General features: G+C 36.9%; 1 long non-coding RNA gene across 1 annotated transcript; it reads left to right on the top strand.

Annotated features, from left to right (window-relative positions):
- Positions 1-14807: 14807 nt before the first annotated feature.
- Positions 14808-16059, top strand: LOC106084233 (uncharacterized). Its single transcript, XR_001220772.2, has 3 exons — positions 14808-15298; positions 15357-15757; positions 15816-16059. It is a non-coding gene; the product is annotated as an uncharacterized LOC106084233 (long non-coding RNA).
- The last annotated feature ends 16 nt before the right edge of the window (positions 16060-16075 follow it).

Genomic DNA, 16075 nt, shown 5'->3' with positions numbered 1-16075 from the left:
TTACATTTTATGTCGATCTAGCCAAGTCCGTCCGTCCGTCTGTCTGTCGAGTAAAGTTAGCCGCCTGAAATTTTGCGCAAATACTTCTTATTAGTGTAGGTCGGTTGGGATTGTAAATGGCCTATATCGGTCCATGTTTTGATATAGCTGTCATATAAACCTATCTTGGGTCTTGAATTCTTGGGCCTCTTGAGGGCGTAATTCTCACGTGATTTGACTGAAATTTTGCACGTGATATTTTGGTATCCAACAACTGCGCTAACTGTGGTTTAAATCGGTCCATGTTTTGAACTAGCTGCCATATAAAGCGATCTTGGGTCTTGACTACTTGAGCCTCTAGAGGGCACAATTCTCGCCCGGTTTGACTGAAATTTGCACGAAGTGTTTTATTATAACTTCCAACTACTGTGCTAAGTATGGTTCAAATCGTTTCATAATCTGGAATAGCTGTTATATAAACCGATCTTGGATCTTGACTTCTTGAGCAAATAGAGCTCGCAATTCTCATCCGATTTGGCTGAAATTTTGCATGAGGTGTTTTGTTATGACTTCCAATAACTGCTGAGTATGGCGCAAATCGGTATATAACCTGATATAGCTGCCATATAAACCGGTCTGGAGTATTGAATTCTTCAACTTTTAGGGGGCACAATTCTTATCCGATTTGGCTGTAATTTTACACGTGGTGTTTTGGTATTACCTCCAACAACTGTGGTAAGTATGATTCAAATCGGTTTATAACCTGGTATAGCTGTCATACAAACCGATCTTGGATCTTGACTTCTTGAGCCGCCGAAAGGCGCCATTCTCATCCGAATTGGCTGAAATTTAGCATGAGGTGTTTTGGTATGACTTCCAATAATTGTTTTTAGTATGGCGCAAATCCGTACATGACCTGATATAGATGCCATATAAACCGATCTGGGATCTTGACTTCTTGAGCCTCTAGAGGGCGCAATTCTCATCCGATTTGGCAGAAATTTTGTACAACGGCTTTTCTCATGGCCATCAACATACGTGTCTAATATGGCCTGAATCGATCAATAGCTTGATACAACTCCCATGTAAACCTATCTCCCGATTATGCTTCTTGAGCCCCTGCAAGGCGCAATTCTTATCCGAATGAACTGAAATATTACACAATGACTTTTACAATGTTCAGCATTCATTTATGGTCCGAATCGGACTATAACTTGATATAGCTCCAATAGCATAACAGTTCTTATTCAATATTCTTTGTTTGCTATCCATGCTGGAGGGTATATAAGATTCGGCACGACCGAACTTAGCACGCATTTATTTGTTAAACTTAGGGTATAAAATGGTCATTCGCTATCAGTTTCACTTAGGGAACTTAGGCTTTTTGTGTCTTCTGACATTGCAATGGCTTTTCAGGATATTCGGTAGTGAGAGTGGCATCTGCATCACATCTAGAAGAGGTCCCCTGAACATATCAAGTTATCTAGTATTTTGGCAGCATACTATATGCACTCTGAACGGCTACATACCATGATGACAACGTCATCCTCGTAGCCAACAAACTTTAACTGTCTTTTTCAAATGACCTGAAAATCCGACAGATATCCAAGAGCCAAAAAGGTGTACACAGCCCCTCCTTGTGGTGATTGAGCTCAAATCACGACCTTCTTTTTGAGCCATTTGTTAGCATTCACTTGGTAGCTATCTACGACTACAATACCTTATGAAAACTATTTAAACCAGCCATCTTGGAGGTTTTGTGAGTTGTTGTTGTAGCCTCATTTTCATGTGGAGGTGGCGATCCTCGTCAGCCTCCTGCAGGTGAGCACGCTCTTTCCGGTCCAAAGGACCGATCGCCGCTAGAACATAATGGACATTGGTTATTTAATGGCGGCAATAGCTCTTCTTGTCATATCGAACATCGTGGGCACTCAGGTATTGTGCAAGAGTCGGTGCCGCCCGGTCTCTATAACTGAGGCCTCTCCGCTACACAGATCGGACCTTAATATTCCAGCCAGTTTGGTGGGTAAAGCCTCTGGAGCTAATTGGAATTTTGAACATTTTTAAATATGAGTTTTCTTGCTTGACGCTGAAAAAGTTGCGGAAAAATTTAAATGTCAGGGAGAATCGAATTTTCTTCGCCCTGTTTACAAATTTTGACATATCAAGTCCCCAAAAAAGATGCTTTGTTGTAGCAATTATCGGCGAATTGCGGCCACCTTATTACGCCTCGGTATGAATTGTGCATTGATCAAGATTAAATTGTGGTCCTTTTCACACATATTCATAGCGAAGAGAAGTGAGAGTGAGTAAAATATATGTCTCGCTTCTATCATAAGCTAAAAAAGTAGTAGACGGAAAAGTAGTCTATTTTAGTTTATAGTGAGGAAAATGGCAAAAAACTTTTATATTGGCAACACTTGAAACTATTGCCGGTATAATTTTTGTTTTTTTAATTGGTTTCAGTGGTTGGTTTTTCTATATTTACTTAAGAAAAATATAAAATAGAGAAAACAATAAGTGTAGATAAAAATACGTGTTTTGGTAGGGAAATAAAAACATTTTATTGCTGTCAAATTTCGCTCGCGGAACAATTACAAATTTCAGCGGCTATTCCGAAAGCAAAATATAATATCAACCCATATACAAAAACTATCAAGAAAAATAGAAAGTGTAGTTTGCTTATCTTTCCATAAAATATAATTTATTTAGTTATAAATGACAAGTAAAAAAAATGTTACACTAAAATAGTCAAAAGCGGAAAAAATTAGAATGTGTACAAATTCCAAACGCCACAAATTGGAGAAATTGTAGAATGCAAACGTCGTATATATAACATATACATATAATTAATATTATCTTATTTTAATAGTTTATTATCCATAAAGAGGTATATTGAGGTATATTATCCATATAGGGGCAATGTGGACGGTTGGATATGTTGATCAATATTTCGTGGTGCTATATCCTAAGATTGGTACCAATTACGAATCAATTTGTATATAAATTAGTTTGTTTATAATACGCCTTAAGATCATGTGCCCAACAATGAAGAGAAGTTCAAAATGAGAACCACAGTTTTTCTTCATTTTTTCCAAAGCCTGGCATCATTATATAAAAAAATATATTTAATATTTTTAAGCCATACATTTCGTGTTTTATATGCAATTTAATCCAATGAAATAAAAAGCTTTTTACTCATGTGAAAAATGTCAATTATTAATTTTTATTAAAATAGCAAAAATGTTGCTTAAAAGAAAGGACAACTTCCAAATAATTGGCTTATGGATTTAATAATCACTTTTATTGAATATTTGAGCTTATCATAAATCAAAATTGCAAAATTGTTAATCAATATCACAAATTCCTTTATAGATCCGAATTTACAAATGTCTCAATTGAACCTAGTTTTTAAATTTTTTCTGTGTAGTTAAAGTTTGGTACTGAGTTCAAGTTTCACAGAGAAAATCAAAGCAATCTTTACCAAAATCGTATTGATTACATCAAGGCGTATTTAAATACGCCTTGGATTACACGACAATTTTATCATAAATAAATAATGAGGTAATGACACACTGAATAAAATCAGTGAATAGATATTGATCTTTACTGTGAGACAAAAACTTAATGCCGGTCTAACCCTCAACGCCTATTTCCAATTAAATTTTCCTTAAATATTACAGATATCGGATAGGTTCCAAACTTAGAGCACATATACATTTAAAGGAAAAGTTCAAATACCACTTCGATATTTCATGAAAATTGAATAAAGGAATTTACAAATTGCAAATTTTGCCCATGAACATTCCACTAAGGAACAGGGACAAACTTCTCACATATCAATGCGTGCAGTCCGATACAAGTTATCATTGAGCTTAAGCTCAATAATAAGGGGCCTCCTTATAGCCGAGTCCGAACGGCGTGCCGCAGTGCGACACCTCTTTAGAGAGAAGTTTTACTTGACATAGTACATCACAAATGTTGCCAGCATTAGGAGGGGAAAACCACCGCTGAAAAATTTTTTTTCTGATGGTTTCGCCAGGATTCGAACCCAGGCGTTCAGCGTCATAGGCGGACATGCGCTCCGGTAGTATAAAACTTAATTTTCGGCAAAAATGAAAAAATCGTAACCTATACAAAAATATCCAGTTCAAATACGAGAGGATTACAATCTGACTATCACCTCCACGCGGTAATCCATGGGTAACGCCAACGATGGGCATTTGTGGTTCGATTATCAGTTTTGATGCACGATAAGATTGGTGACAAAATTTACAATGACTTGGCTGCAGTACATAGTTTGAAAGTAAATAAGTAAAAGCGTGCTAAGTTCGGCCGGGCCGAATCTTATATATCCGCCACCATGGGTGGCATTTTTCAAGTTCTTCGAATGACTTTTTCGAAATATTGGGTTGCCCAAAAAGTAATTGCGGATTTTTCATATGGTCGGCGTTGACAAATTTTTTTACATCTTGTGACTCTGTAATTGCATTCATTCTTCTGTCAGTTATCAGCTGTTACTTTTAGCTTGCTTTAGAAAAAAAGTGTAAAAAAAGTATATTTGATTAAAGTTCATTCTAGTTATATTAAAAATGCATTTACTTTCTTTTAAAAAATCCGCAATTACTTTTTGGGCAACCCAATATATATGAGCTACATCAAGCTAAAGACCGATATGGACCTTACTTGTCATAGCTGTTAGAAGTTATACAAAAATACCACCTCCAATCCAATTTCAGGCAAATCGAGTAAAAATTGCACCCTCCAGTGGTTCAGAGTGTCAAATTGGGAGATCGGTTTATATGGCAGCAATATCAGGTTATGAACCGGTTTAGACCATACTTGGCACAGTTGTTGGAAGTCATACTAAAACGACATATTCAAAATTTCAACCATATTGGATAAGAATTGCGCACCCTAAAAGCTCAAGAAATCTAATCGGTTTATATGGCCATACTTGGTACAGTTGTTGGAAGTCATTTCCTAACGATATGTGCAAAAAATTGAGCTCCTTAGGGGCTCAGAGTGTCTAATCGGATGATCGGTTTATATAGCAGCTATATCAGGTTATGAACCGATTTGAACCATACTTTGCACAGTTGTTGGAAGTGATACCAAAACACCACGTACAAAATTTCAGCCAAATAAGAATTGCGCCCTCTAGAGGCTCAAAAAGTCAAGACCCAAGATCGATTTTTATGCCAACTATATCAAAACATGGACCGATTTGGCCCATTTCCGATCCCAACCGACCTACACCTATAGGAACTATTTTTTTTTAGCTTTACTCCTTCGAAAGTTGGCGTGCTTTCGACAGACAGACGGAGGGACATGGCTAGATCGACTTAAAATGTGGGGTCTTAGGCGCATATTTCGAGGTGTTACAAACGGAATGACGAAATTAGTATACCCCCATGCTATGGTGAAGGGTATAAAAATGTGATAAAAGTGGATATTTTGCACTGTACCAATTTTGGTCAAAATAAGTAGTTTCATTAAGTCTTTAATGAAAAAAGTTGCTTATATACCTTAACTGTTTCTTCTTTTTTTTTTGTAAAGAGGACATATAGTAGATGCTTTTTAAGTGAACTTTGAACAAGAGATGTCAATTTAATGTACTTCAAATGCAATATGTATAAATATATAAAAAAAAATAAAAATATTGAAAAATCCAGTAAGAAAAGGCAAAAGTCGGACGGTGCCCACTGTATAATACCCTACACCTACCCTTTAAGTTCAATGTGGGAGGTATATCCAATTCTGTACCAATTTTGATGGACCTCGCCGGATGTTTTCAGATAGATTATTAAACAATCCGTATCAAATTTGGAGCAAATACGAATTAATTGTTACAAATTGAACATTTGTAATAACTACGTTTGACAAATGACAACATTCTTGCAAAGTACCCAAAATCTGACGGACGTATATATGCGAGCTTTATCTAAATCTGAACCGAATTCGAGCAAATTTCTTATATATTGTGGTAGTCGTCGAGGAAAGCTTTGTGCGATTTTTTTGGGAAGATTGGTTAATAAATACGCTTGCAGTGGCTCTACGAGTGAAAGTCGGGTTATAAAGGGTGATTTTTTTGAGGTTAGGATTTTCATGCATTAGTATTTGACAGATCACGTGGGATTTCAGACATGGTGTCAAAGAGAAAGATGTTCAGTATGCTTTGACATTTCATCATGAATAGACTTACTAACGAGCAACGCTTGCAAATCATTGAATTTTATTACCAAAATCAGTGTTCGGTTCGAAATGTGTTCATTCACCGTAACGTTGCGTCCAACAGCATCTTTGAAAAAATACGGTCCAATGATTCCACCAGCGTACAAACCACACCAAACAGTGCATTTTTCGGGATGCATGGGCAGTTCTTGAACGGCTTCTGGTTGCCCTTCACTCCAAATGCGGCAATTTTGCTTATTTACGTAGCCATTCAACCAGAAATGAGCCTCATCGCTGAACAAAATTTGTCAAAATTTGAACACATTTCGAACCGAACACTGATTTTGGTAATAAAATTCAATGATTTGCAAGCGTTGCTCGTTAGTAAGTCTATTCATGATGAAATGTCAAAGCATACTGAGCATCTTTCTCTTTGACACCATGTCTGAAATCCCACGTGATCTGTCAAATACTAATGCATGAAAATCCTAACCTCAAAAAAATCACCCTTTATATATGATTTCTATGAAATTCACCAGTAATGTCGTGAGTCATATAAAAATCCTTCCTGCCAAATTTCGAAAGAATCGGTTAACAATTGGGAGCTATATCCAAATCTGAACCGATTTTTTCCAATTTTCAATAGGCTTCGTCTCTTGACCGAAAAACATTACCGAAACCTAATTTGAAGACGATCGGATGAAAATTGCGACCTGTCGTTTGTACACAAATTAACATGGACAAACAGACAGACTGACGTAGCTAAATAGAATCAAAAAGTGATTCTGAGTAGATCGGTATACTCATCAACGGGTCTATCTCTCTTCCTTTTGGGTGTTACAAAGAAATGCACTAAGTTATAATACCCTTTACTACAGTACTGGTGTAGGGTATAATTAGAAAAACACCTCAAGTTCTCAAAATGCAAACCCCAGTCCCCCATTTATATTTATAGTATATTTTGTTTACTTCATACGTCCCCTAAACACATGCAAAATTTTTTTGCGCTAAACTATCACCCTTTTTTCGGATGTCGGAGGCGTAGTCGAATTTCGATACTTTTACCAAATCGTGTTATGGTCTATAACATTTTTGGTATTACGTTTGTCGAATTTGACGAAAACTGTCACTAGGAATTTTCATTATGCTGGACCCAAAAAGAGCGTAAAAAAGAAGGCAGAAAACCCAAAAAATTTGGCGTTGTGGATTTTCGCCGCCACGAACTTACCCCGAATTGTTAAATAAAACTCAAACAAATTAATTTATGAAATGATATTCAAAAAAAAAAAACAACATCTAGTTTTGAATTCAATTCACTCCAATTTACTTATTATATATACTTTTACTTACTTTACTTTAATCGGCTAAGACAGAACATTTGTTCCACTAGCCGAAAGTAGAGTAGTCTTCCAAGCGCCTCGATCTCCTGCGCTCATTATTATAATCTCTGAACAAAGTTTCGAGGTGTCTACCACCACATGATCTTTCCACCGGGCTTTAGGTCGTTCCGGTTTGCGTGTACCACTGTGTTTCCCTTCAAAAGACTTTGCTGGAGCCTCTTCATCCATTCTGACAAGATGACCTAGCCAACGCAGCCGTTGTATTTTGAAACGTGTATCTATGCTATCGTCGTCATACAGCTCGTGGTTCATACGCCGGCCCAAATAGAAAGAACAAGTAAAAGCGTGCTAAGTTCGGCCGGGCCGAATCTTATATACCCTCCACCATGGATCGCATTTGTCGAGTTCTTTTCCCGGAATCTCTTCTTAGGCAAAAAAGGATATAAGAAAAGAGTTGCTCTGCTATTAAAACGATATCAAGATATGGTCCGGTTTGGACTACAATTAAATTATATGTTGGAGACCTGTGTAAAATTTCAGCCAATTCGTATAAGAATTGCGCCCATTGGGGCTCACGAAGTTAAATAGAGAGAACGATTTATATGGGATCTGTATCGGGCTATAGACCGATTCAGACCATAATAAACACGTTTGTTGATGGTCATAAGAGGATCCGTCGTACAAAATTTCAGGCATATCGGATAATAATTGCGACCTCTAGGGGTCAAGAAGTCAAGATCCCAGATCGGTTTATATGGCAGCTATATCAGGTTATGAACCGATTTGAACCTTATTTGACACAGTTGTTGAAAGTAAAAATAAAAGTAAAAATAAAATAGATAGGAATTGCGCCCTATAGAAGCTCAAGAAGTCAAATCCCCAGATCTGTTTATATGACAGCTATATCAGGTTATGAACCGATTTAAACCATACTTGGCACAGTTATTGGATATCATAACGAAATACTTCGTGCAAAAATTAATTCAAATCGGATAAGAATTGGGCCCTCTAGAGGGTCAAGAAGTCAAGACTTAAGATCGGTTTATATGGCAGCTATATCAGGTTAAGAACCGATTTAAACCATACTTGGCACAGTTGTTGGGTATCATAACAAAACACGTCGTGCAAAATTCCATTCCATTCGGATAAGAATTACGCCCTCTAGAGGCTCAAGAAGTCAAGACCCAAGATCGGTTTATATGGCAGCTATATCAGGTTATGGACCGATTTGAGCCATACTTAGCACAGTTGTTGGATATAATAACAAAACACGTCGTGCAAAATTTCATTTCAATCGGATAAAAATTGCGCACGCTAGAGGCTCAAGAAGTCAAGACCCAAGATCGGTTTATATGGCAGATATATCAGGTTATAGACCGATTTGAACTATACTTGGCACAGTTGTTGGATATCATAACAAAACACGTCGTGCAAATTTTCATTCCAATCGCATAAGAATTGCGCACTCTAGAGGCTCAAGAAGTCAAGACCCAACATCGGTTTATATGGCAGCTATATCAAAACATGGACCGATATGGCCCATTTACAATACCAACCGACCTACACTAATAAGAAGTATTTGTGCAAAATTTCAAGCGGCTAGCTCTACTCCTTCGGAAGTTAGCATGCTTTCGACAGACAGACGGACGGACATGGCTAGATCGACATAAAATGTCACGACGATCAAGAATATATATACTTTATGGGGTCTCAGACGAATATTTCGAGTAGTTACAAACAGAATGACAAAATTAGTATACCCCCCATCTTATGGTGGAGGGTATAAAAATATTTGCTTCGGAGCCATACAACAGCACGGGTAGTATCAGTGTCTTGTAGAGTGTAAGTTTCGTCTGTCGAGAGGTGGATTTGCTTCTCAGCTACTTGCTCAATCCAAAATAGCATCTGTTTGCCAGTATTGTTCTTCGCTTTATCTTAAAACTGGATAGATAAAGTTGCTGACTATCTCAAAGCTGTAGTTCACAACTGTCTCCATTTTCTTTGTCTGATCGGTTGTACAGAGCGTTTTGGGAGATTTATTATACATAAATTATAATAGAAGGACTTGCAATGTAACATCAACTACTTGACAAAATGGGCAATGAATTTTGATGCATGGTGAGCTAGTGAGTCCGCCTGTAACTTTAGTGATCATGACGCTCAAATAAATGAAAAAGTTCAACTTGATGGTCGCCGCTTTTTAATTGTTGCAACGTTTTCAGTCGCTTCTATCTGTGGTTATAAGCAGTTGCTTATACGCAGATTATATTTTGTATATGGAAAATATTAAAGTACTAAAATTAAAGAAATTACGCAGAATTTTTTGGTTTTTATATACAAATTTTCTAGCATGCAATTGCCCCTCACTGGTAATATATAACAATTTTTTGCAATTCGTTTTATTTCATTTTAAAACCCAAAAAAGATTAAATAATCCCAAAAGTACTATTTGGGGTTTTTTTTTTTGCTTTTGATGTTATTTCGTTGTGCCGAATTTTTATAAAAATATTACAAAGTTGATTTGTTATTTTAAAAACAGAAGAAGGTCATAAAGCCCAATAGGGGTTCCGGCCGATTTTTGGGCGGTCATAATGGCCAAAACAATATTGGGCCTTATGACCGCATCAGGGTAGGTCCCCCTGGGCGTTATGATCGGTCATCGATAGCTTCATATTTAAAAACTATAGAAGGATTACAACCAACCAACAGGCATATGGGCATCGCCAAATCTTCTTAGATTTTTAAAGTAGGAATATTTTTATTTTACAGGGCCAACGGTGTTGTTGTAGCCACAATTTTTGCATGTGGAGGTAGCGATCCTCGTAATACTTCTATAGGTGAGCAAGCTCGTTTCGGCCGCATGATTGATCGCAGAGGGAACATGATGGCGTAACTCACCTTGTCATAGCATCATATGCACTCAATATTTAAACCGCCCGGCCGCTCTCTGAAAATGTCCCCTCAATACCGCGGATTGTTCGCGACTATTGTCAACCTTCTCATAATAGCGATTAACACCACACAGATCGGAGCTAAAAGCTCTAAGCTATGTGGTACTCACGGCGTACATTGGCAAGGGAAATAAGTCTGCCATTTTTCAACGGATAAAGATATCATCTGCGAAAATTAAAAAAAAATTGTTAATCGAATTTGGCATGTTTTTTAGGACTTTTCGAGCTGCTCTTTTGGCAGCCAGAACAAAATTTTGTGAAGGTGACTAATTTTGAAGGCCCACCAATGGGACCCTGAAATTTTGCCCATCAACTGGTTAATAACTCAGCTATAACCATCTAAAATGGTTAGACTTATTTCCACAAATTTTTTCCCATTCCTCTGTGAGGCATGGGCGACGCTCAGTGGGAGACAATCGATAGAAACTGTGGAGATATTGTACACCTCAAGAGGACTTTTTGTAGGGATTTAGCACTACCCTGCAAAAACAGAATTTTGAAAATCGGACCACAAATGAAGATTTGGTAGCCCAAAATTTTTTTGAAATACCGAGGTGACCAATTTAGGTGCCTGCCAAAAGGCGACCGGACAACCTAGGGCCTTGTTTTCGTCGTATATTTTGCTCTGCTGATGACAAGTTCTTTTCAATTTCAGATTGCTTATTTGTCCTTATAACCACAAGAATACAACAATCCAAACGAAACTAAACATTTAACGGATTTTTTTCTTTTAAGAAAATGTTTTGTTTTCTCAATTATTCCGATGGCACCAAGTGTTTTCGCGCACATTATTTGCCAACAGAAGAGAGCTTGGGTGTTCGGTTGTTAATAAGTTTTAAATTTTTACTGGAGGTTTTTTTCTAACAGCAAATGGCAGCCTTGAGCATATTTTTATGAAAAACAACAATTTTATTTCGCTTTATCAAAATTAGTAACAAACGAGACTTAAGGTTCTTACTCTCTTGCAAATATTTATTGGAAAATAAGGGGAACACAGCTGCCTCCCATTCACAAACATATGTTTTTTGTTTTGATAGATTGGACATTCTTTTATAATTTTGGTTATTATGGTTCTATTACTAAGAATCGAAAGCAAAATCTGTGTTCGGGAACTCAAAAATTTGTGCAAATTTGCTGAAATTTTTACTGGACGTCGTTCGCGTACTTTCTTTGCCAGCTGAAAAAAGCGAGAGAGAGAGAGAGCAAATTTTGACAGCTCGAAAATAGAGAAAATGCAAATTTCTAATAGAACTTTTTTTACCAGCAGAAATTTGCAACTTTGATCAGATGTTTTGTAAAGGTCAGCTGTTTTATGAAAAGCAGCCGTTACATGAAAATACAAATGCTAACACCAAAATGGATCAAAAAGGCAGAGGCAAGTAAAAAAATATGGTTTATTGGCAAGTATTAAATTTGTTTCATTTTTATTTTTATTTACTTTTAATGAAGATTCAAGGCAGCAGCTAGTCGGTTGTTCTACATTAGAAGGTAAGTGCAAAATTTGCGGAAAATCTTTAAAAATTAAATCATTGTATCCTTCCAGAAACCAGATGGAATCATCCTCACCAGACAGCTACTATGAAACCAACACCGCTCCTTTAAAATTTTTAAGGAGGGAAGATGCTGCCAGATTACGCACAGCACAATGAAAACACAGTGTCCATAGCCGCCACATGACCAAATAGAAAGCTTCCTTAGCTCAGTGGTCGCAGCAATTTGTCTAGCCACAATATCCAAAGGCATTAGGTGATTAGTCCAATGATCCTTTGTCAGCACATCAAGTGCTGCCTACAGGGTACTTAAGAACATTGTTTTTACTTTTGTATACGGTGATGGCATGTAAAGCAGTTGTAGACCTATGTAGTCTTCGACATGCATGCTGATGCTGGGCGAATGGAAATTGTCCAACGGGAGGAGTAGTCCCTCATGCGTCTTGTCTACTGATGAAAGAAGACAGATCGGTCTGTACGACTTCCCCTTGTCCGTGTCCTCTCCAGGTTTCAGTAGCGGGATCACACTGCCCATCTTCCAAACATCGGGTACTATAATAGTGTTCAGAGCTTCCGCCTGGGACCAGCGCCACCAAGTCGAGCGAGGCGCTGGTCCCAGGCGGAAGCTCTGAACACTATTATAGTACACTGTAAATTATGATGGCTGTCCAGCGGCAACGAGATCACGGATCCTCTTCTAGCCTTGTAACTCTCGGGCCAATAAATTGACGCTTGCCAGGTAAGTATTGACGAAAATACCTCACAAGTATCGCCAGCATTTTTTATTTAAAAACAATTGTTTTTCTAAGCAAACAAATAAAAAACCAACCGTATTTTTGCTTGCAAATTATTTAAAGAGATTAAAATGGCTTTTACTCTCCTGCAAATTTTTACTGGAAAAGTACGCGAACAGACCTAAAAACTAAAAACCTACAGAATACCACGAAATATGAAATTTGTCTTCGAATAAGACTGCTGTGATTTTCGCCTTCGACAACCGAAATAACGGTTTATATTTGTAGTCTTCACACCCAATTTACCAAAATATGTCAATTTTTACCCGAAATGGGTATTTGCGGGGATTTTATTAAAAAGCTTCGTGCATCATTTTTTTAAGGCCTGTTTCTCTCTATTTCTTTTTTTCTTCCAATTTTTACAATTTGAATATTCGTTTTCAACAAAATGGAATTTTTCCCCTATTTTGGGGAAAAATTGCATAATAGGATGACTTACCCATTTGAAAAGTAAGTAAAAGAAGTAGAAGTTTAATGCTTTACTAAATTGATTTGTTTTTAGGGAACTAGCTAACCTCTTGGAGGATAAAAAATCAATTAATCCGGACTACTTACTAGACAGCGAATATGCAATGACTTCGGAAGATTTAAAAATGTTAGACTGCTCCAGTGAAGAAGCTTCAGGTAAGTGTGCAGACCGGCTGACAGGAATATGTGGAGATAGCTGAATAGCACGTCAAAAAAAGAGAAGAATGTGACAAGAATCTAAAAAAAAGGGAAGCTATTGAACTGAAAAAGTTGAACTTTTGGAAACAATAGTAAATCTATTAAAAAAAATGAATTTGGAAAAAACTGAATTGAGAAAAAATTGAAAAATTATAGATTTATTTAAAAATTAAAAAAAAATTGTTTTATAAAATAAAAAAAAATAAAATTAAAAGATGTAAAAATACCTTAAGTTCGATTGGGCCGAAATAGCAACAGCAAACGGCATGGACTTAAAGGATGATTTTTTAGTTATTATCTTTTTGGCAACACTAGTTTAATCAGCTCACGAACGTTTCGTGCTGTGTTTCACTGTCTAACATCTTCAGTTCGGTCTATAATTTAACCATGAATCGTCTTACAAACGAACGACGCTTGCAATTTATTGAATTTAATTATCAAAATGCGTGCTCTGTTAAGAAAGTTCATCGTGTTCAAATTGTGTTTAGCGACGAAGCTCATCGTGCAGATCCAAGAGTACGTCTCTGAGCGAGATGGCGATAGATATGGCAGCTGTGATAATAACCCAGAAGATGCTGCATTCAATTGTGTTAACACAGCGCACTGTGGCCGATATGCCCAATCTAGCCGCATTTTAGCTAAATTTTCAAATTAAGAATTGGGCTAGATTTATTTATTTTTTCTTAAATATAAGCCTTAACGGTTATTATTTTGTTATCCTTTTTGTTTTGATCCTAGTATTCGCACAGCTGTGAGCACTCAAACTTAGCACATGTTGCAGCATGTGCAATCAAAATTTTTGTGCCTTTGTCAAGTTCAATTTAATTGACAGCAAAAAAAAAAAGTTAATTTTTTAAAAAGACTTGCATTATTCGTCCGTCCGGTTTGCTGTAATCCAGCAATAAATTTGTTAACCGATTCTTTAGAAATTTGGCAGGAGGGATTTTCTTATGACTCTTAATATTACTGGTGAATTTCATAAAAATTGTATCAGGTTAAGATATTGCTGTCAGTTATATATATCTACCGATTTTCACTTCTAAGGCCACTGCAAACGCATTTATTGACCAATTCCACCAAAACTGCGCTTTCCTCAATGACTACCACAATATCTAAGAAGTTTGGTTAAAATCGATTTAGATTTTGATGTAGCTCCCATATATATGTTCGTCAGATTTTGGGTAATTTGTTGTCATTTGTCAACCGTAGTTATTACATTTTGAATATACTTGATTGGCAGGAAATTTGACACAGGAATTTTAGTAACCCATCTGAATACATCCGCCGAGGTCCATCAAAATTGGTTCAAAGTTTATTCTAGTCCCCCTTTTGCGTTTTTAGGGTAGGTGTAGGGTATTATAAAGTCGGCACCGCCCGACTTTGCCTTTCCTTACTTGTTTTAATATGGCATAGTGAGCCATTGCTAACAACAAATTTTTTATCCTTGAAAATCATATATTTTCTAACGTCATTGATCGTTCAAAATATAGCGAAACACAATGCCACTAAATTGAAAAACAATAGAGAAATGTTATTAACAAACTCCTGCAAAAATAGAAAAACAAGTCACAGAATTTTAGCTGTATTTGAAGAGCGAAATAAGACGTGGTTAGATGACGATATTATTTTCCTAAATCCAGACATTGTCCAACGTAAAGAAAAACCTTTCTTACTTACTGCATGCTTTATTGGTTTCGTCGGATCCTTTAATAACATCTAAATCAAAAAGCAATTCAAAATACGGAAAAAACATCAAAATAGATGATGAGGTCAAGCAGCTTCTGCTAAATATAAATGAACTATCTGACAGCAAAAATCCTGAAATATATATACATATATGGTCAGCTATATATGCTTGAAGATTTAAACAAGTAAGCGTGTCAAGAAGTCATATCGTGAGATAGGTATATATGGAAGCTATGTATTTATATCAGGTTATAAACGGATTTGGAAAATTTTTAGCACAGAAGTCATCACGCAAGATTTAAACCAAATCGGATAATAATTGGGCTTTCTAGAGAGTCAAGAAGCCATATCTGGAGATCGGTTTGTATGGGAGCTATATCAGGTTATTGATCTATTTGGACCATTTGGCACGGATGTTGGAGGTCATAACAAAAGTCCTCATGCAAAATTTCAGCCAAATCGGACAAGAATTGCGCCCTCTAGAAGAAAAATACTGCTAGATTGGGCATATCGGCCACTGTGCAGCGGTAAGATCTTTAATTCCTGGGTGAAGGTGACCCACTCGAGAACTGGGGATTGCCCGTCTGGCGGGTATAAATCGTATTCCACAGTGTGTTGTTCAACTCTCGAGCTAACACTGGCACTGCAGAGTTCACCACCGGTTGCCCAATTGCTATGTATGTTGTAAACAAGGCACACAGGCACAAAACTTAGCACATTTTTTTCTTTTTTTAGTTTTCTCTTAATATGGCTTGTGTAGTTTCACAAATGTCATTCCGAACTTGGTTGCCGCGCAAGGAACTGTCATGTTCTTCAAACTCTTCAGGAGCCAAGTTTTCTTCTATGCAATCTGTCGACTCAAAAATGTCATCGTCATTGGCAATATTATGTAACACTCAACATGCTCTTATGAAATGGCATATTTTTTTCATACCACGCAATTTACAGTAATAAAGCAACCTGAATCTTTGTTTAAATATTCCAAAGGCATGTTC

The sequence above is a fragment of the Stomoxys calcitrans genome, chromosome 2, assembly GCF_963082655.1.
Source record: "Stomoxys calcitrans chromosome 2, idStoCalc2.1, whole genome shotgun sequence".
NCBI classification, from domain to species: Eukaryota; Metazoa; Arthropoda; class Insecta; order Diptera; family Muscidae; genus Stomoxys; species Stomoxys calcitrans.
This window is presented reverse-complemented; position numbering and strand designations above follow the sequence as displayed.